General features: G+C 38.0%; 1 pseudogene across 1 annotated transcript in view; it reads right to left on the bottom strand.

The window, feature by feature from the left end:
- Window positions 1-1127: 1127 nt before the first annotated feature.
- Window positions 1128-21003, bottom strand: part of LOC309806815 (protein disulfide-isomerase A3-like) — a 38601-nt pseudogene continuing 18725 nt past the window's right edge. Inside the window, exons 4-5 of the transcript in view lie at window positions 8726-8965; window positions 1128-1180 (exon numbers count right to left, since the gene is read on the bottom strand). The product of the transcript in view is annotated as a protein disulfide-isomerase A3-like (transcript). The remainder of the gene's footprint in view (window positions 1181-8725; window positions 8966-21003) is intronic.

The following is a 21003-nucleotide window of genomic DNA, read 5'->3' on the forward strand; positions in this document are numbered from 1 at the left end:
AGACAGAATGACAAAATATGTAATAATTTTAAATGTTACACTAATGATACACAAGGGTGTGGTAAATGCCAAAAAATCTATGTGCATTTCTGCAAAACTTTAGACTTCAAAATAGAATCTTACCACCCAAACATTAACGTAGTATTGTACAATTTGAAGCTATATGTATTTAAGATTGTCCTATTGTATTAGTTATAAAGTGTCATTCAATATGTAGTTATGGTTATGGTATGGTATAGAAGAAAAAATAAACACTTGAGACCTCCCTGGAGAGGCAGCTTGAAGCTTTTCACCATCAAACTATGTCCCAGTCTGGGCTATCACTAATTAACTATATAGCTTTGAACAACTCGTTTTACCTTTGAGCCTTAGTTGCCTCATCTGTAAAACAAAGGGAATGAATTATATACTCACTAAGGTCACTTCTAGCTCTGACACCGTATGATTCTATTATGCTGCAAATGAAATTCACATTGTGCTAAATGTATAGGAGTCAAACTGAAACTGATTATGAAAGTGGGAATAAGCCAATTGTTTCTATTAGGAAAGCTCAACTGAATTAGGTAAGAATATTTTTTTTTCAAGTTTTTAAAACAGGAATTTAAATATTTTTAAGGACTTGACCTACTTGTTTTTTATAATTTACATCTTAACAATGACAAACAACAAAAAAAGATGAGTAAGAGTCACTGAAAGAGTTATCATCTAAGTTTTAGCCCAAATTTCCAGAGTCAAGGCAAATCCATAGAAGGTAAAGAGTGTTAGGATGGGAATTAACATTTATAACATTTGTAATTAACAAGTAACATAATACATACATTATGTGTATGTATTTTACACATATGGTCTCCTTGAACTCATAAGTTTGTAAGAGTATTCTTAGGTAGGTACTATTCTCATTTCACAGATGAAGAAATGGTTACCCCTTTTCTTTTTTAAAGCAGATTTGGCTAAAAATAACCATATTTGCCAAATATTCCCTCCCATTTTATTTCTCTAATGGAAATGATACACAACCTATCCTATTTCTATTTCTCCCACCTCTCCATCCCTTTTCTCCATATTCAAAAACTGGGTAATCAGGAAGTAAAACAATGATTTCCGTCTAAAGGGTACAATACGAGGAACTAATGCTGTGGTGGTAATCTCCATTCAGAGTTCAAAATACGAATTTTATCCACTAAAATGAAAACCGGAAAAACATTACCAACATTTAAATAATATAACAACAAAAGATCATAATACACAGGGCATTTTTTTTTTCCCTTTGATTAGGGGCACAGATGGGGTAGGACGAGTGTAGTGAATGCATATGATGTGATTTGGCCCTGTGTGTTAAGATGCTGTTTTAGATGTGAGTGTCTCAAGAACTACATAAGGGCCCTCTGTGTACTTGGCTCAAAGCTGCTGGCAAAGGCATGGGAGTAGGTGGAGAAAAGGGATAGAGATGTATGTTGGATCCTCTTGGCTATTCCTCTGTCTGAGTGCTGAACACTACATATAGGGATCTATTCCATGGTCATTCCATGAAAAGATCACCAGAGAGGACCAAGATTGAATGAAGAATGGAAGAATCTGACTCTAATTGACAGGTAAACTTTCAAACTTAGGGAACCCAATAGAAAAATAATTTTCTCCTAAATGAATTCCACTTATAATTCTGCTTAGAAGTGCTTTTTCTCTTGAATAGAAATGTTCATAGAAGTGATAATCGGAACAAATATTAGTAAACCACGTAAAATGTTTAAAGTGCCTTGTTTTCTTATTGTATAATTTATGTCTTGTTGCAATAATGCTGCATAACAAACAGCCCTGCATCTAAGTGGTTTAAAACAACTGGCTGTTTTTATTCATGAGTCCATGGGTGAGCTGGGCAGTTCTGATGACCTAACCTGGGCTCAGTTAATCTGTGTATCTCAGCCCAAGTCTGTAGTAAGCTGGCAGATGGACTAGGGGCTAACTGGCCTGGGACTTGGCTCTCCTGCACCTGTTCTCCTGTTCTTCAGAAGACTGGACTGGACTTGTTCTACAAGAGAGAGTGAGCAGAAGCACACAGGGCCACGTGAGGCCTGGGCTTGACACTGACATTGTCATTCACTACACTATGTTTGTTAAAGCAAGTCATGAGGCAGCCCCAATCTGAAGGTTGGGAAAGTTGAATTTAATGGGAGGAACTTCAAAGTCATATCGCAAGGATTATGGATACAGGGAGAGAAAGAATTGAAGCCATTTTTGCAAACAATCTAGCACACTTGCTATTTAAATTTTCCCTGTACTGAAGGAAACTTCAGTAAGATGATAGCCTGGAGGTAAATGATATGAAAACTGAACATAATGACTCCACAGAAGTCTCAGAAGCATGTGGCTGAGGTGGAATGTGGGTCTTCACTCTCCCATCACCCAGCGTTTGCTGCATTGTGCATGATTCTATTTGCGATGTAGTTTTTTCTTTAAAAAATTGTCAAGCTCACTTTTGACATATATAAATTCAGAGTTGTTAACTTTGAGACAAAGTATATCTGAACTAGTTTTAAAGACTCTTTACTTTTTATTAGGCAGGAGAAATGATATTGGGACCTAATCAAGCTCAGCTTGCACGTATAGGAACATCCATAAATATTCTTTGATTCAAATGAGGTAAAGTCATGGAGGTGTTTGGGTGTTTGGGAAGGTGAAACTGAATTTTCAAGTTAGTTATATTGGCTGCCTATCTTGTAAAAATTGCAGTTCAGGACCCATGGCTTTGGGTGAGAGCCATGGAATGCAGGCTGCTTCTCTTCTCTCTAGTTTCCGAGTTGTATCCTCTTTTTTTGAATCTGAACCAGCATCAACTTTTCATTCCGAAAATAGTGCAGCATTTCTCCAGGGTGTTTGGGTTTTTTTGTTTGTTTGTTTTTATGGCTCAGAAACATCTGTGCACATAAACACACAGATGTTTTCTTTTATTATTAAAAATATTTATTTTCAGGTAAGGTAGCATGTGCTTGTGGTATGACATAAAATGCTTTTAGTGAAAAGCAAGTTTCCCTCACACTGCTATCCCCCAGCTCTTTGTCCAGAGGTAAATGGGACATATTCCTTCAGAGTTGTCCTATGTATATAGTATATATAAGCAGAAGCAAATATTTTATAAGCTGTTTACACCTCTTATTTTAATATAAATACAAACTGCTGTGTACATTGTTCTTTACTTGTTTCACTTAATAATTTTCCTTAGAGATTTCCTCATCTCATTATAGAGAGAGCAGCCTCATTTTACTCACAAACACATCCCATTTTCCAGGTGATATACTTCTCAGGTGCCCCTTACTTTGTCTCTCTTTTCCTGTTGTCCACATGCTATTCTGGGGGATTCCTATTTCCATACTGGGGACTTTATCTGTCCCAGATGGGTCCTGCCATCTTGATGACTCACATGAGGTAACAAGGTATCCATCTTTCTTCCCATGTCCCACTTTCTGGGAGAGCTGGAATGTTTCCCATGGCATAGGGCTGCTCTGCCTCAGCTTTGCCACTGAGTCTGAAACTGACCAGCACTGGTTCCAGTAATGCAGAGATCAGTCACATTGGACAATCTTGCTTCTCAGTTTCTGACCCAGTAGTATTTCTTGTTTTGTTTTTTGACACATCAGAAACGTATTTCATCAGTGCTAAGCTATTTCTCTTATTCTGCTGGCTTATTGAGATTAAAGCCAGACTGTGATGGCTCTAGCTCCTCAGAGCCCCTCAGAAAAGGCACCATTTAAGGTTGATACGTCAAAGCCATACCTCATCCATTCTTGGGTATCTCAATTGTTTTGAAGATACCCAGGATGGGTCAGTTAGAAGGTACCCTTCTCCTGCTATTGTTCTCATGGTCTGGGAGGTGCAGATAAAACAAGACTTCTAGGGTATGACTTTTATATGTCAATGCAATCAGATTTTTGTTAAGCACCTTATATTGTAGAATACAACATAATGTTTAATTTTAAACTATAGTACAATGTTCATGAGCATGAAATTCAGGGTTAGCTGGATCCTGTGAGACCTAAGTCAAATTATCTGACCACTGTAAGTCTCCAAGTACTCATCTGTAGAAAAGATTAATAATACTTCCTAGCTCAAGGGTTCTTTTGAAGATTAAATTAGATATTGTGTATAAAATGGTCACAGAGCATCTGATACAACAGTCAGTGGTAGCTGTGCCCTTGAACCAAAGACCAGTATTATCAGCTCCTGCAAAAGCTGCTCTCATATCTTCATCCTCCAGGGATCCTCAGCTATTTGAAATCCATCCTAACCCCTGGCTTTCTCCATTCCAAAGGGAATTATATATCCAGACTCTGGCTCAGAAACCTCAACAACACCCAGTAGTCCTAGACGAAGCATCTACAATGTTCAAGGCAATTCTTTGGCATTACACAACTAATCAAGAGTTTCACTTTTCTTTTTTTTTTTTAATTGAGGTAAAAAACCATAGTATAAATAATAGAATTTGACATCAGAGGGTTTGGATTCCTTCTCTTTCATCTACTACTGTGTAACATTGGGGGATGTGAGCCTTAGTTTCCTTGTGTGTTCAGTGGGAATAAGAATACCTACCTCAGGGGCCTCCCTGGTGGCGCAGTGGTTGAGAGTCCGCCTGCCGATGCAGGGGATACGGGTTCGTGCCCCGGTCTGGGAGGATCCCATATGCCGCGGAGCGGCTGGGCCCGTGAGCCATGGCCGCTGGGCCTGCGCATCCGGAGCCTGTGCTCCGCAACGGGGGAGGCCACAACAGTGAGAGGCCCGCATACCGCAAAAAAAAAAAAAAAAAAAAAAAAGAATACCTACCTCATATGTTTTTAACAAAATACATTGGTTAGTTTGAGGGATTAAATAATATTGATGAGTTCCTGGCACATACTACATGCCTGTACATGCCTGTTAACTGATAATTTCCTTCAGCATGTGTGATTGATATCTATGTAGCTATTTTGTTGGAATGGAAAGATAGCCTGCTTGCTTATTACAAACATTTTATTTATATTCTATCCTCCTGCCTTGAGTTGTCAGGTGAGGGCTCAGCACCCGAAGGTGTATAATAGATGCGAAGTGAGTGACACTTTAACATTTTTTTTTTTAAGGCCAAGAAAACAAAGAGTTTTGTTAGAATGATTCTGGTACTAACAAAGGTTGTCTCTTTTAGAAAAATATAACCCGAAAGCAGACTGTAACAAATTCTTTAAGTCAGTGTGCTGTGGGGCTGTGTGTATAGCCATTGCCTTCCTATCCTTGCCTTTCAGAATGCACCAATTCTCTTTTAATTAATATTTCATCAGACTGTGCTCTAAGATCCAAGAAGGTCTAGGAAGATAGGCACAACAGAGTAAAAATGACAGCATCATCATGATTAGTTAATTAAAAACTGGATCCCAATCTTGATGTGACACACAGTGTACAATTATTCTTACATGAATTTCCCAACACGTGTCATCTTAACTGTTCTTTATTCCTCCCTCACTTTCACTTCTACTAGGTCAGTTCCAGGCCTTGCCATTATTATAGTTAACACTTCTCAAGAAAAAGTAATCACTATGGATAAATAAATATGTCTGATGGCCTTCTCAAGATTGTACATTCATTAGATTTGGTATGTCTGCTCTTAATATGACACCAGTATCCAAAGTTGAGAGAGAGAAAAAGACCTCAAATTGATTAGCTACTCCATGCGAGGCACTGTGCTTGGCATTTCATATGTGTTACTTTATTTAATCTTCATAGAGGCCAGCTCTAACCTGGAACTGTAAAGAGAAGGGAAGTGTCATTCCCGGCTTTCCCTTTGTGATGCAAAGGAAATTTTAGAATGGTGTAACATTGATGTCAATACAATAATAAACAGATTGCAATAGTCAACCTATTATGAGGAGGAAGTGGCAGCTTTTCTTGAAATCTGACCACTCTGAGGGAGAGTCTTTTCATAAACAAAACAAAAGCGCCTTTTAGAAGTAGGTTCTAACCACCACCCAGTGGCTCAGCCATATTGAACACTGATCACTCCTTAAAGCAACCAGGTTTGGTCTACAGAGCCAAAAGGGGACTAAGGCCAAGGCCAGGGATTATAGAGCCTCACAGAGCTATCTCGGAGCAAGTACTCAGACTTCTTACCCACAAGGAGGTCCTTGTGCTCACCAAAAGCATATCCTGTTTGGGAATCTTGCTCACAGACAGGATGGTTAGCAAAGCATGTGAGTCTTAGAGTACAATCCTATCCTTGAAGATGGGCACTGAAACCTGGGAGATGCTTTTAATTGAGTGGGGAAGCAGGCAAGGAAGGGTAGAGTTATAATATCATGGATCAGTACCAAGACAGAGGTAAGCACCTGGTGCTTTGGGAGCACCCGAGTGTACCTGGAGGTGGGAACAATAAGTGACAAGTGTAAATCATTATGGTGATGCCAGAGGGAAAATTGGAGCCCACTAACTGAGGCCTTATAAGGTTGCACAATCACTACAAAGGCATCTAGAATTTTGTCTCTGATTTTCCTGGCTGAAGGATGATGAGATGGTAGGACAATTCAGACAAAGAGGAAATGAGGAAATGGTAAGAGTCAGAAAAATTCAGAGTGAGAGGAAGAGATCCAGAGAGGGAGGGAGGGAGGGAGGGATAGAGAGAAGGTGAGAGGAGAGAGAACTTTCCCTTTTCTTAACTGGAGTATTCCCTACTGTGATGAGAATAGAATTTAATTTAAAGATATTAAATAATAAAATTCAGATTAGAGAAACTAAAAAATAGAGGCTTTGATAGCCCAGTTTAAAGCTTTCAGATCTCTATTATTTGCCATTTATCTATTGACATTTCCAAAATGTTTCCTTGGAAAGCCCTGCCCAAATGTTACGCACATGTTTTATAGCTAGAGGCCATACCTGCTCATTGTAAGAATGGAAAAGTTTTATTAAGATGTGACTTATTTCCATGCTAGACCTCTAAGGCTTGACCCTAAATCAGACAATCAATAGCAAGATTTTTTCTTTTTCTTTCTTTTTTTTTTTTTTTGCTCTGACTCTTCATAATCATATTGAAGGCTTTGTACTGAGTTTGGGTACGAACTGGTTATCATACTTGTGCCCATGTGACATAATGTTCCACTGCAAATCTGAGATGACGTCTTTCAAAATCAGCAGTTGAAGGTGATAGCCCTAAAGTTTCATCTGTCTTAATAAGGTTTCAGAGGGTGATCTTCTATTTTATTCACCTTTGATGTGCTTCAATAACCAAGGTGATGTAGGAACACCCCCCCCACCTACTTCTTGCAGGAAGGCATAGCTCAACAAAATGAAATTATTAAATCGGAATTTGAACGGGTGATAGTACATGTCAAGCGTAAAGATCAGATCTAATTAAGAAGGTTTCTATGACCAAGAAGTCCAATGTGTAATCAGAAAGCAGCACGTTAATTGATACTTGACTTTCCATGCAATTCTATTTGCATGGAAATGATAAAGACATCCCCTCAGTGTTTTCACTGCATATTGGTTCTGTATCATTATACACATTTAGACTTGCTACTTTTGTATGATGTACAAGCAAAAGCACACTTACTTTTGGAAAACATTGCTACCATTCAAAGAGAATCTATTCTGTGCTACAAACTCAGCCAGGCCCTTTTCATACATTACCTCACTTAATCTTTATAATACATCTCAAATAGAAGGATTGTACTTCCCATTGTACGGAGGAGGAGACTGATGTTCAGATCCATTAAGTAGATTCACTGAAGGTCACACAGCTAGCAAGTAGCAGATCTGAGATTCAAAACAGCTCTCTCCATCTATGTAGTCCATTCTCTATCCAGAATACTGCAAAACCTCTCTGAGCTTTTTATTGGAAATTACCATGAACTGTAACTGAATAAATACCCGTCTTAAGTTCTGAGTATTACAGTTGGGCCCAAATAAACATTCCCATTACATACCACCATAAAAGCCAGGACCAATTCTAAAATTCAGGCACCTTTTTTTTTCTCTTTTATTTTCTTTTTGAGGATTTTGCAATGGTTCATCATAAGAAGTGATTTCTTCCAAATAATTTTGTGTATTAGCTAGATGTAAATAAAATATCAACATAAAAAAAAAAAACTCCTTTACAGTGTGAATCTCAACCAGAGGTGATTTGCCTCTCCTCCCTTCTGGGGCCATTTTTGGTTTTCAGAACTGGAAAGGTATGATCGTATCTGCTGGGCAGAGGCTAGGGATGTTGCTAAACAACCCACAACAAACCTCCTACAACAAAGAATTATACAGTCCAAAATGACAAGAAGAAGACAACCATTTAAAAACCTAGAAGCAGAGAATTCCAGGCAAAGGGAGCAGAAAAATCCACAGTCCTACGTAAAGCAGGAAGGAATCTGGTATGTTCAAAGAATAGAAAGAAAACCGGTGTGGTTTGATTCTGATGAGTAGGTGAGAGCAAAAGGAAAAGCAGCTGAAAAAATTCTACCAGGCCAGATCAGGTTGGGGCTCATATTCCCTGGTAGAAATTGAGATATTCTTTTTGTTGCAATGAAAAGCTGTTACAGGATTTTAAACAGGATTGTGGGAAAATCTGATGTGTGTTTTGAAAGATAACTTTGGCTACTCTTTGGAGAATGTTCTAAGGGAGGCATAAGTGGCATTGGGGAGACACATAGAAGGTTTTGGAAATCAGGAAGATTTTGTGGGTTTAGACTATGGTGTATCCGTGAAGATGGACAGAGTTGGTTGTTACCAGAAGTTATTTTGGAGGTAGAGCTGACAGGCTTGGTGACGAGCAGGCTGGAAGGAGAAGACGTATCAAAGGTGATAACCGGATTTTTGCCTTGAGCACCTGGGTAGGGGATGATGCTGTTTACTGAGATGTAGACACAGCTGAACAGAGGAGAAGGAAATATCACATGATCTGTTTGGAGCTGAGTTATGTTTAATGTGACATTCAAGTGAAGGTGCCGAAGATTCAGGATGTGTGAATCTGGAGATCAATGAAGAGATCAGAGATGGAGAAGTAAATATGGGTGTCATCATCATGAAAATGGCATTTAAAACCTTGGAACTGACCAGAGTCACCTGGGGAGCCTATGTTTATAGAGAAAAGAAAGAGACTTAGGAAGAAACTTGGGGAAATCCAACCTCTAGGAGTTGACATCTATTCTTGATAAAAATAATTGCGAGTATCAACAAGTAGACAAGAGTTAGTACGTGGAGCAGAGGAGATCTGAAAAATTATTATGCTTATTTAGTGTGCACTGAACCAAACAAGAAGGGGGGGGGAAGGTGGAGAGAAAGTTTTATAAGCATGAAGTAGTATAACAAATGTAAGGTAGCATTAATAGTACTTTTAGAGTAACTGACAGGAAGAGTATGGGAAACATGAAAGGAAAAGAACTAGCCTACAATGGCTTTGAAGAGATTAACTTTTACTGACTGGGTCCTTCCTGGGGTCTTTTTGATGCAGAGAGTAGAAGTGAATGTTATCATCACATTCTTGTATTGAATACACTCTTCTAAAACCCTGATGTTTTTACCTTCTAAATTGATAAATTTTACTAAATAAGTCATGCTTATATTCAAGTGTTAGATTTTCCAATTATCTGTATCTAATTTCATCTTTACAGGCTGTTGAGGTTTTTTTGAAACTCTATTCTGCTATTAAACATATTAGTATTCTTTCCTGTTTCTGTTACTTGCAAATTTAACCAATGTGTCTTAACACAAGTCTTACTAAAAATATTGATCAGGGCCTCCCTGGTGGCGCAGTGGTTGAGAGTCCGCCTGCCGATGCAGGGGATACGGGTTCGTGCCCTGGTCTGGGAGGATCCCATATGCCGCGGAGCGGCTGGGCCCGTGAGCCATGGCCGCTGGGCCTGCGCATCCGGAGCCTGTGCTCCGCAACGGGGGAGGCCACAACAGTGAGAGGCCCGCATACCGCAAAAAAAAAAAAAAAAAAAAAAAAAAAAAATATTGATCAGACAAGGACCAAGGACCTGAAGGGCTTCACCATTTCCCTGGGGATTTCCCTCCTGTTGGATATTACAACATACCTTGGCTCCTATCCATTATGTATCCGCCAAGTGTTGAACTATATTTTCATCTTTATCCCCCCCTTTTTTAAGCAAACTGTCTAGATGAAATATGCTCCCACTCTGTCTATAAGATGTCACTAGTAGAAAAGTCTAGAGATTTTACCCCTAAATCAAGCAAGGTCAGTTATAAGTTACCAGAGAATATTTGGTAGCTCCCATGATTGCCTTTTCTAAATGTTCACAAAACTCTTTTTAAAATAGTCTATTTTAAAATCATATTGAGAAGTGTCTTTAAGTTCACTAAGATTTTTTTGAAAGTCAAGGTATTGTCCCATTCGGTCCTTTAGTGCCTATTCTCTACATATTTCTCAGATATTGCTGTTAGCAACGTTGCAATCTAAACTTCAGTTCCATCTGGGAAGGAGACACTTCTTGAGAGGGATGTCACCTTGATTGGGGCTCCATATCTTCGCACTAAGGCATGGCCCTCTCTTACCAGCGTGAGCATCCTTCTCATTGGTACAGATGATGGACTCAAAGTAGGAGTAAGGGAGTTAAGTTTTGCTTTGTCAGTACACCACCAGCATACTTTTAGGCAGGGACCATATTTGTTTGTTTTATTTGTTATGCTTTAAGTTTTCAAAAATATGTACTTTTAACCGCCACTTAACTATAATGACATTTGTGACAGATAAATTACAACCACTTCATTCTCTAGATCATAATCAGATTAGCCCTGTTCTTTCAAAGAAATGGTAGGATAGGTTCATTTTGACAGTACCTGAAATTTGAGCTTGAGTTTATCATCAAATTGGGGATGTTTTCTTCCTTTTCTTATGATTTCTCTCTCTCTCTTCCTCCCTCCCTCCCTCCCTTCCTTCCTTCCTTCCTTCTATCCATCTTTTTGGCAATTATATCAAAGAATACAGCAAAGCCCTGTAAAAATATCTGGGTAACATTGGAGTGAGTTTTGGTTATTAGTTTTTGCAACTCATTTACTCAATTTAGCTGGCATTTTAATGAAACTACTTTTCCCCAGTGGTGCTTAAATAGCACACTTATGTTGTGATTCCTTTGTAGCCTAAGAGGTTTCTGTTTTCTCTCTCTGTGAAGAAATACGGGAATGGCTTTGATCCATTTAATTAAATAGGAACATGGCTTCCCAGAACACAGAAGAACTTAGTATTTTTGAGTGAATGAATAAATCCATGAGTGAATAAATATAGCTAATAAAATTTGACAAATATACAACTTATATACAAATTCATCAGCTAACTCCTTTCCTATAAGATAGTATACAAAACATGAACATATTTTATTATGGCTCATTTGAGCAGATAAAAGCATATTTTATATGTGATTTTTAGAAATCAGTCATATTCAATGCACTTTATCCCTATATTTAGACTTTCTCTCTTTTTTTGGCTGTATTGGGTCTTCATTTCTGTGCAAGGGCTTTCTCTAGTTGTGGCAAGCGGGGGCCACTCTTCATCGCGGTGCATGGCCCTCTCACTATCGTGGGCTCTCTTGTTGTGGAGCCCAGGCTCCAGACGCACAGGCTCAGTAGTTGTGGCTCACGGGCCTAGTTGCTCCGCGGCATGTGGGATCTTCCCAGACCAGGGCTCGAACCCGTGTCCCCTGCATTAGCAGGCAGATTCTCAACCACTGCGCCACCAGGGAAGCCCTACTCTTATTTCTTAGAACATTTTGAAGTATTTAAGTCATGGGCCGAATATTCCTTCATTTACTCTACAAATGAGTAGTATAAGTCTATACCATTTAGTGGGAATACATCTTGGTGTTCCACTGACTGTCAGTGTTCTTATAATGTCAGACTTTTTTTCTGATCATATGTCTACGTCAGCAAAGTGTTTTTGTCTTACAGTGACTCACTATAGTTCTATATGAGATAAAACCCTCTGAGCTCTGCAGTCACACTTTATTCAGTCATGTGAAAAATGTTAGTGAAAAGTATTCCTGCTTGCCATGGTCACTACATATTTCCTATTTCCAACTTTACTACACAACTTCCAGTGTCTTTTGTTGAAGACCAAAATGAAAGAGCAAGGTTTAGAATTTCAAGGAGGAACTCCTTGGTTTAAGCCCTCAAAAGCAGCCAGAGGGAAAAGATGTCACAAAGCATCAGCAACAAGTTTTTACAGGTAACTTTTCAACAGCAGTTGTGGAATCCAGAAGATGATTGTGGAATGAATTTTTAATGGATACAGAAGAGAACTGTCAATCTAAAATTTTAAACCCAATGGAACTATGTTTTCAAGAACCAGGGTAAAACAAATTCAATTATAGAAAATTGACTTCCGAAGAATATATTTCAGAAAGAAAGAATTGATACCAGAGGAAAATCTGAGATGAAAAAAGGAAAGTGAGCAAAGAAAATGACATGTATGTTGGTAGATTTAAGTCGATGTCCTTTGAAAAGACGAACATAGTAATATCTAATTGGTAGGACTAAAAATATTTTTAAAAAAGCTTAAACTGTCGAAAAGCAATTTAAGGTAAGCCAGAAGGGGGTCAGAATTTAAAGTACTCTAAGATCTTTTTGCTGTTTGAGAGGAGATTAAAGACACTGATTAGGGCTTCCCTGGTGGCGCAGTGGTTGAGAGTCTGCCTGCCGATTCAGGGGACACGGGTTCGTGCCCCGGTCCGGGAAGATCCCACATGCCGTGGAGCGGCTGGGCCCGTGAGCCATGGCCGCTGAGCCTGCGCGTCCGGAGCCTGTACTCCGTAACGGGAGAGGCCACAACAGTGAGAGGCCCGCGTACTGCAAAAAAAAATACACTGATTAACTTTAGACTTTAAATATTCAGAGTCACACTTTAATGGTGACAATTAACAGACTGTAATTTGTGTATATAAATATCAAACCATTAGAAGGAAAAGATCAAATGAGAAAAAAAATCTGATGAATCAAGTGCATTTCCAAGTAAGTCCTAATATAATTGTAAAATGTATACAGAAAAACAAAGGATCAGTGCAAGCCAATTCATGAAGAAGAAAATGCAGGGTTAGTTGTAGTACCAAATATCAAAAATTGATTAAAAAACAGTAGTAATTAAGACATGACACATAGGTGAAGGAATATGCAAATAGACCATAGAATAATAAGGCAGACATAATCTTGCAGACCACTAGGGAAGAGATGAGCTATTCAGGAGACATTACTGGAACAATTGTTAATCTGTCTGGAAAAAAACTCCACAAAAACAGGAAAACCTGGCTATTTCCTTCAAACTAACACATGATACAAAAATCAGAAATAATAAAAGAAAACTTAAATTTGACTACCTTAAAATTGTAAACTATTCATCAAAGGATTTATAAAAATGAGAAAGTAGTCACAAAATGATAGAATATATTTACAATATGTAAAACCAAAAAGGAATTAGTATCTATGATAAATAAAGAACTTCTTCAAATTAGTAAGAAAAAGACAAGCTACTTAAAAGAAAAAACTGAAAGGCAGAAGAATAAACAGGTGTTTCACAGAAGAGAAAACTGAACATTCCACTAAATACATAAAAGGATATTGTCTCATTTTTAATCAAGGAAGTGCAGATTAAAACCACAATGAGATACTATTAGACCCACCAAAATTGGAAAATTTTTTTAAAGTAGGTTAATAAGTCTTAGTGAGATGTGGAGAAAGGAGACTTCTCTTATGTTTCTGGTATGTGTATAAATTATCCAGTAAGATTGCTGATGTGGGCATTTAATGACCCACAAATTATTTTCCTATGCATATAAGCTAGGAGAAGTTCTACATATGTACAACAGAATAAATGTGCAGCATTTATTATAATAATAAAAACTGGAAACAACAAATTTCCGTCAACAGGAGAATGAATAGGTAAATTTTGGTTCAGTGCTAACTAAACAGCAGTGAAATGAATGAAACAGCTCCTTAAATCAGCATGAATTGCATCAACGTAACGTTGAACAGAAAAAAAAAGTGAGAATAATACATATGCTTTGATACTCCTTGTATAAAATTTTCAAATATGTAGAAATAATACTTCAGGCTATATGCATATGTATTATAAATATGAAGAAATGGCCAGGGAATAATAAAAGTTCTGAATGCTGATGACCTAAGAGGGGAAGAGAGGGGAACAGCCTCATAAGGGGCTTTAACGATAAATGAAATATCCTATTTCTTAATGTGGGTGTTCTTTTAGCACTTTCATATATTTTATACATAATACATTATAAATATAATTTCATAAGTATAAAATATTCTATAATTTAAAAATAAAAAATAAAATTCCATAATTTAGAAGAATAAAAAGAAAAAGTTAAATTACTCATACTGCACCCTTATCGCTTATCCTTATATAAAATAAAACCATCAAAATGAAATAAATTCATTACAAATCTTCTTTTAGTTAAAAAGAAATTAAATTATTCCAGGACAAAAAAATCAACATACAGTACATACAGTTATCATTGTTTAGTGCATGTGTCTGACCTTGAGTAAGGTACTAATTTCTCCAGGCCTCAGTTTCTTCATCTCTAAATTGAGATGCCTGGATCAGCAGACTATTCTAAGAGTTGTCCCAGTAAGTTTCTATGTGCCAATCTGGTCTATAACTTGAATGCCCTCTCCTCTAGACAGGCGCACACATTACAAGCTGTGGTTTCTGAAAGGCAAAAGCCATGTCTTTCAAGGGCATACCTGCAGTGCATAGGTGTGAATTACCTGACATATGGTAGATGGTCAGTGGAGTAAAGGATTCTGGTATTATATGCTAGTGAATGCTGGGCATGCTAAAATCTCATCATATCCTGAAGTCATTATAAAACCAATTGGATAGTTTTACAACCACCATTGCAGGGATCATGGATAATAAAATATCAAAAAGATGAAACACTCATCAATTTTAGGAAATATATTTTTCACATTTTGTCTTCTCTGAACTCAAGGTAGGTCTTGCAATAGATGACAACTTTGTCAACTATTGTCAGCCAGGGAGCACTTGCGATGCAGTTGTCATTGCCTGATTATAAACTTAGTTGTTATTCCTGGTGGCATGACACACAATAGAATTCCTTTGATGTCTCAGTCAACAAATCATTTAAGGAAAGAATGAGTCTTACTTGTCCTCTCTGAAAAGCTTTCACTGAAATAATCTGATAAAATTAAGAAAACCCAGCTTCAGAAATAGTAAAATAGATATATTTTAGAAGAAATTCTTGGAGAACATCACAGAGCACCCTTTTAAGAAAATCTCCATCAAAAAATGACCTTGATGGCACAGAGAATAAGACTGATTTGAAAAACACAAAGATAAAGAAATGTGAGTTAAAAATAATTCAGAAGAGTTGCACTCTAAATGTGAATAGACTTTAGGAAAACCTTAACCAATGGGTGTGGCCTACACCGTCTATATATGTAAACAGGAGTATATTTTTTAAAAGTTTCTCCTATCAAAAGTGTTAATTCCCACTGTTAAATCTTAGTTACAGAAACTGGGAACCAGGAGAGGGCAGCAGAGAACTAACCTAAAAAAGAGTTTTCTGTTGTATTTTAACTGTATAAAGGGCACTTCATACTTTATGAGGTTCTTGAACATATATCAACTTATGGCATCCCTACAACATAGCTGGGGCAGGCCAGTTATTTCCATTCTCATTGGAAAGACAAACTGAGACTTGGAGAAATTAAGTCACTACTTTGAGGTGGCCCAGCTAAGGGATGGCCTTAACTTTAAGAAGGAGTTGGACTTCATGTGCATTCTGCTCCTTCAAATGCTGGTAAAACCACTGAGAAGCCAAGGGGGTGGTCAGAAGGAGAATTAGAGATGGGGTCTGTTGAGATCCAGATCAAATAAGCTCAGGACCAGGGTGTGTGTGGAAGACATCATGAATCAGGATGAAGATGTGAACTAAGAAGTCAAACCAAAGACCAAGGGAGTATAAGTAAATACCAAACCAGTCCATGGTCACTAGAGATCAGAGACAGGTCTGAACCATCAAATGCAGACCTGAGACAGAAAAGACAGGAAACCCCAAATGGCATGCTGTGTTATCAGAGCCCCGTGAGTACTGGTAGGGTCCCAATCCCTGCCCTTTCTGGTCTTTAAGTGGACTAGATTCAGATATATTAAAAAACAGAATAGCTCCTGGCCCCTCAGCAATAACATTTGAGCAAAACTCCAGAGTATTTTGTACTGGTGAAGATACAGATTAAATGAACAAAAGATATTTGCTGTGTTCCTGCCTCACTTCCTAGCAATTAAAAACCAAAAACAACAACAACAAAAACAATCCAGAGGGAGAGTTTCTGCTTCGTTTACCAAGTGGTTATTGCTCAAAAGCTCAAATCAGAAAATGGAATATTTTGAAGCCCTATTGGGAAGGCATATATGATTCTTCAAAGAAATTGGACTAAACCTTTTGGCCTGATAGGTGTAGTCTAGGTGAAGTATTACTTTGTGTTGTCAAGATTCATTTCTTTACTGAGCAGTCACTTCATAAAGCAAGCTCTGTGGTTGGGATTTTGAAGGCTTTTATTTCTGCTAAATACTCAGAGATGGGAAATGTTCTGAGGCAAAGAGGTGTAATCTCTACTTCCTATTCCCCTGCATGGCCACCTCTTGGGAACCAACCCAAAGAGGAAGGTTGAAAGGTATGCCTACAGCTGTTTTTTCTTAGGAAGATCGTTCTCAGAATGCAGAATAGAGAAGTAGAGTGTCCAGACTCTGTCCACAGTGTGTGCAAGACATCAACTGAAGGAGTCAGTAAATACAAATATTAAACTAGTCCTCCTCCCCGAAACCACATGAGCAGGAAAATAGAAGAATTCGGCATTCTTTATTACTCATTTAAATAAATCATGCTTTGTGCTGGTGGATGGAAGAGAGGATATTTGTAAGTAAGCACTTATGTGTAGGAGGGTGATGAAGATAGGATGGTCATTTCTTGTTCCAACAAAATCTGTGCTTTACCTAGACCATTATGTGCACATTTTAGGAGGGCTTATGCAGCATATGACAGGATACAAAGACATTGAGAGCTGAATGATTTAAAGTCATACAGTCATTTTATTAATGATCTGTCTTTGACTCTCCTTGTTTTCACTCTAGGATAACAAATACAATTCCTACATATATTTTTATATTTATATCTATATTCGTGTCTACATTTATATTTATTTCCAGAGTGAAGGGAAAGCATCACAGAAAGAACTCAAGCTTTAGGATCAGATGGACGTAGATACGTAACATATATCCACTTTTTATCACTCGTTTATTAGTTGATTTTGGGTGAGGTACACAATATCTTTGAGCCTTAATTTCCTCATCTGTCAAGTAGAGATACAAATACCCACATTATTATTATTTTTAAGGGAAGTGAATAAGTATATATTCCCTGTGGTCCTTAGGTTAAAGGCAGCCAATCTTTTCTTTCTATGGAAGCTCCCATAGATACACCTTGAGATTTATCTCCCTTCCTTCAGAATGCCATTCATATTATTTCTATGCTTGGAGTTAACCTTTGCTAATTTAATAAATATTGAGCACTTACTAAGTGCCAGTAACTGTCCTAGGCCCTTAATAAAAGGGACAAAACCCCTTTCCTCAGGGAACTGACAGTCTAGTGAACCCTCTGTTCTCTTTTTCTTGCTCGCTTACATCTTTATTCCACCTGTCCTCCAAACTTCACCTCAAGGGCTTCCCATTCTGTGAACAATTTTTCTGAGTTTTTCCTACCGGAAACAGTCTTTGTGTGCTTTGAAATTCTGTAACATTTTCCCACATTCCCTGCTCACGCGGCTGTTTATCTTCTTCCCTGTACTGTAGGTTTTTTTGCACATGTCCTTTCAAATTGCATGCTTCTGACGGTAAAAGGTCTAGAATATAAGCTTCAAAAGGACAGCATGATTCAGTGTGTTTTCACTGGGTGTCCCCAGGAACTGTAGTGGGCAAATACAGGTTTTCTATAAATATTTTGCATGAACGAGTGAATGAATACCTTTGCATCTTTCACATTACCTTACTGTATTGTGTATGGAGAATTGGATTTGTACTCAGAAGTCCTGAATTTAAAAAGCAAGCTCAAAAGTTAACTTTCCCTCTCTGAAACTCAGCTTCCTAATATGGAAGATGGAGATAAGATTTTAGCTTAACATATTATAGAATTGCTTTTAAGATCAAATTAGTGGGATGTATATGGAAAATAACATTGTTTGTTCACTGCTAAATGAGTAAAAGTTGTTACAAGTAACCCTGTAATGGTTACTGTTGAATGAATGAATTCATACCTTTAAGTTTTGGTAAATGTGCAATATTCTTATTAACTTATTTTCAAGGTGCAATTTAATAGTGCGTCCCTGGAGAATGGAGTGGCAGTTGCTGATATTTAATTTTTCACAAAGATTTTTAAATGGCCTGGTACTATAAAAATATTTTGTGCCTGTAAATATTTTAAAAGGTGTGTGATCCTGAATATTTTGAAACTTTGAGTGCTGGCATATAAGAAGAGGACTGAGGTTCATAAGCCATATCTGTAGATATTAGTTATTAAGCAAGTAACAAGATGGGTGGAGAGGTCTAGATGGTATTTAAACCTCTGGAGGAAGGATGGCAATGAGAGGTAGAATTTTAAAATAGAATTTTGAATATAGCCTGTAACTAGGCACATGGTAGGAATTAAAAAGAAATTGCTTCACTAAGCGCCATTATTCTGAGGAATGGTAAGAATAGCAAGCAAAGACATTGATGACCTCAGAGAAACATGAATAACATATTACAGCTCAGAGTATATTGACAGCCTAGCCTGACTCCCAGGAATTTAGAGCAAATTTGGCATTCAGAAGCCAGATGGGTTTCTTTAAGACCCCCCCCCTTTTTTTTTTAAAGACCTTGTTAAGTCAGCCTTGGAGGAAGAACAAAATATATTTTTTTCTGGAGTGAAATACATTTCTTCCCTCTAAATCTTATCATTCAATGGCAGTTCAATAAGGGAAGACTAAGCTCGGGATTTTGAGCCTCGTGTGGAAAGGGACCTGGCTCTATCCTCTGGAGTATTCCTATTCTCCTAGCTAAATTTCCGCCTAGGAAGCCCCAAAGGGGCTGAGGTCACGATACAATTTCAGGGCCACGGGGAGCGCAGCTGAGAAACTTTTCCTCTAAGCATGAGATCATGGCCTCTTACTGTGATTGTTATGGTGCCACTCCTGAACTCATGCCACACAGGCAAGTAGAAGCCAGGATCTCAGTATTCCTTTGACCAAATGAAACATAAGCAACCACTGATAACTTCCAAGCTTTGTTCTCTCTAGCTGACCACAAATATATAGAGAATATGATACATGGCAGCCGATCTGGCAATCAAAATCATGGGGAAATCCAGGCTCTCTCTTTGGTATACCCAAGTCAGTAGGCTTCATTTGCTTAAAGATGAGGTAAATAAGGGAACAGGTGTTGATTCTGCCACACTGAAGATTTGCAGGGGCTTTGCACAAATCAGACCATGGCATCCTTGTTCAGGACACGCTTCTCTGAGGTGCTCTTTTGGGCATAATAGGATCCATAAAAGAACCTCTTTGGCTAGGTCTTATTTTTGGTATGCTGTCAAGATCTATATCAAGAACACTATCTGCGTTAATGTGTTCTTGTGCGCGTGTGTGTGCATATATACAACTCAGTCAGAGTTCTTTCCTGTACCTGTGAACAATTGAATATTGCTGTGTTTAATGTGTGAGCTGCTGCTGTGAGTTTCTTTCTCATGAGAATCAAAACTTTATCGTTATCATCATCACTAACAATTACTGAGCCCTTTACATGGAGATTAAGGTAGGTGGTATTAGCCCCATTTTATTATAGATGAGGAAACTATAGTTTAGGAAGTTTAGGTACGTTTTAAAGTTTACATAGCAAAATTTTGGCAAAGTCAGTTATTCAAAATCAGGGGGTATGGCTTCAAAGGTGCCACCTTTTACCATCACACCACGTTGCGTCCAAAACATGCTCACCCCTATTCCCAGGAAGACTTAAAATCTAAGGAGTAATAGAGGAGTTTTGTTTATGTAGTAACCAGTATCTTGAATCTGACTCTCTTAGACTTTTAGAAGGTGTATATTTTGAAAAGATAATTAAAAATACATATACCGTTAAAGGTAAGAAAGACCCAACACAACATGGCAAATGTAAAGCATTACTCTTTTATCCATGCACCTATTAAATATGTGCTTTTGGATAATTGCTGCCCACCCCTCTACCCCCTCTTTCACAGTAGCCTCTTTTTAGGTCATTCACACATTTATTCGACAAGTATTTTTGGAAACACCTGCTTTGTACTGAGCATTGCTCTAGGGGCTAGCAATATAGCAAAGAAAAATCAAATGCAACACTCATCAGAATACAGAATAAAAATGTGCTTATTAAAATTGATATTAAGACAGTGGTTGGTTTATTTTTTTATGTAGAGTCCAAAAAAACCAACAGTTTTATCACTTCCGATCTCGCTCTAAAACAAATCACACCCACAAGTTAGGCTGTACACATCCTGCACGGAGGGTCTTATACTAATTTCTATGGAGCTGTCAGAGAGAAGAAAACGTGTCTTGTCCTCAAGTAGCAAGGGCAGGGAAGCTGTTCTTCGAAGAATTTGTATTTTTCCAAGACTCTTTCTAGGATTCATTCTCCATAATATATCCACTCTTTAATATGTTCACTGAACCCTGTGTGTTTTCCAGGTGTTCTATGGTGTAAGTCTTCAGGGATTAGTCATTTCCATTTGCCAGTGCCATGCCTAGCAAGATCTGATGCAAAAACCATTTCCCCATCATGCCAATTGGCAAAGGCTTGGGGTTGGGCTTTGTTCAGGCAAACAGATGAGCCCTCTAAGAGTTACTTAGGAAGCGAGCCCCTTTCAGCACCTGAAATTGTTTACTTCAGTCGTTTTCATGCAAACTGCCATGTTTCACTTGGGTACTAATTGTGCCTGATGGACCCATTATTTTGTA

The sequence above is a fragment of the Mesoplodon mirus genome (assembly GCF_964341445.2).
Source record: "Mesoplodon mirus genome assembly, chromosome: 1".
Classification (NCBI taxonomy): Eukaryota; Metazoa; Chordata; class Mammalia; order Artiodactyla; family Ziphiidae; genus Mesoplodon; species Mesoplodon mirus.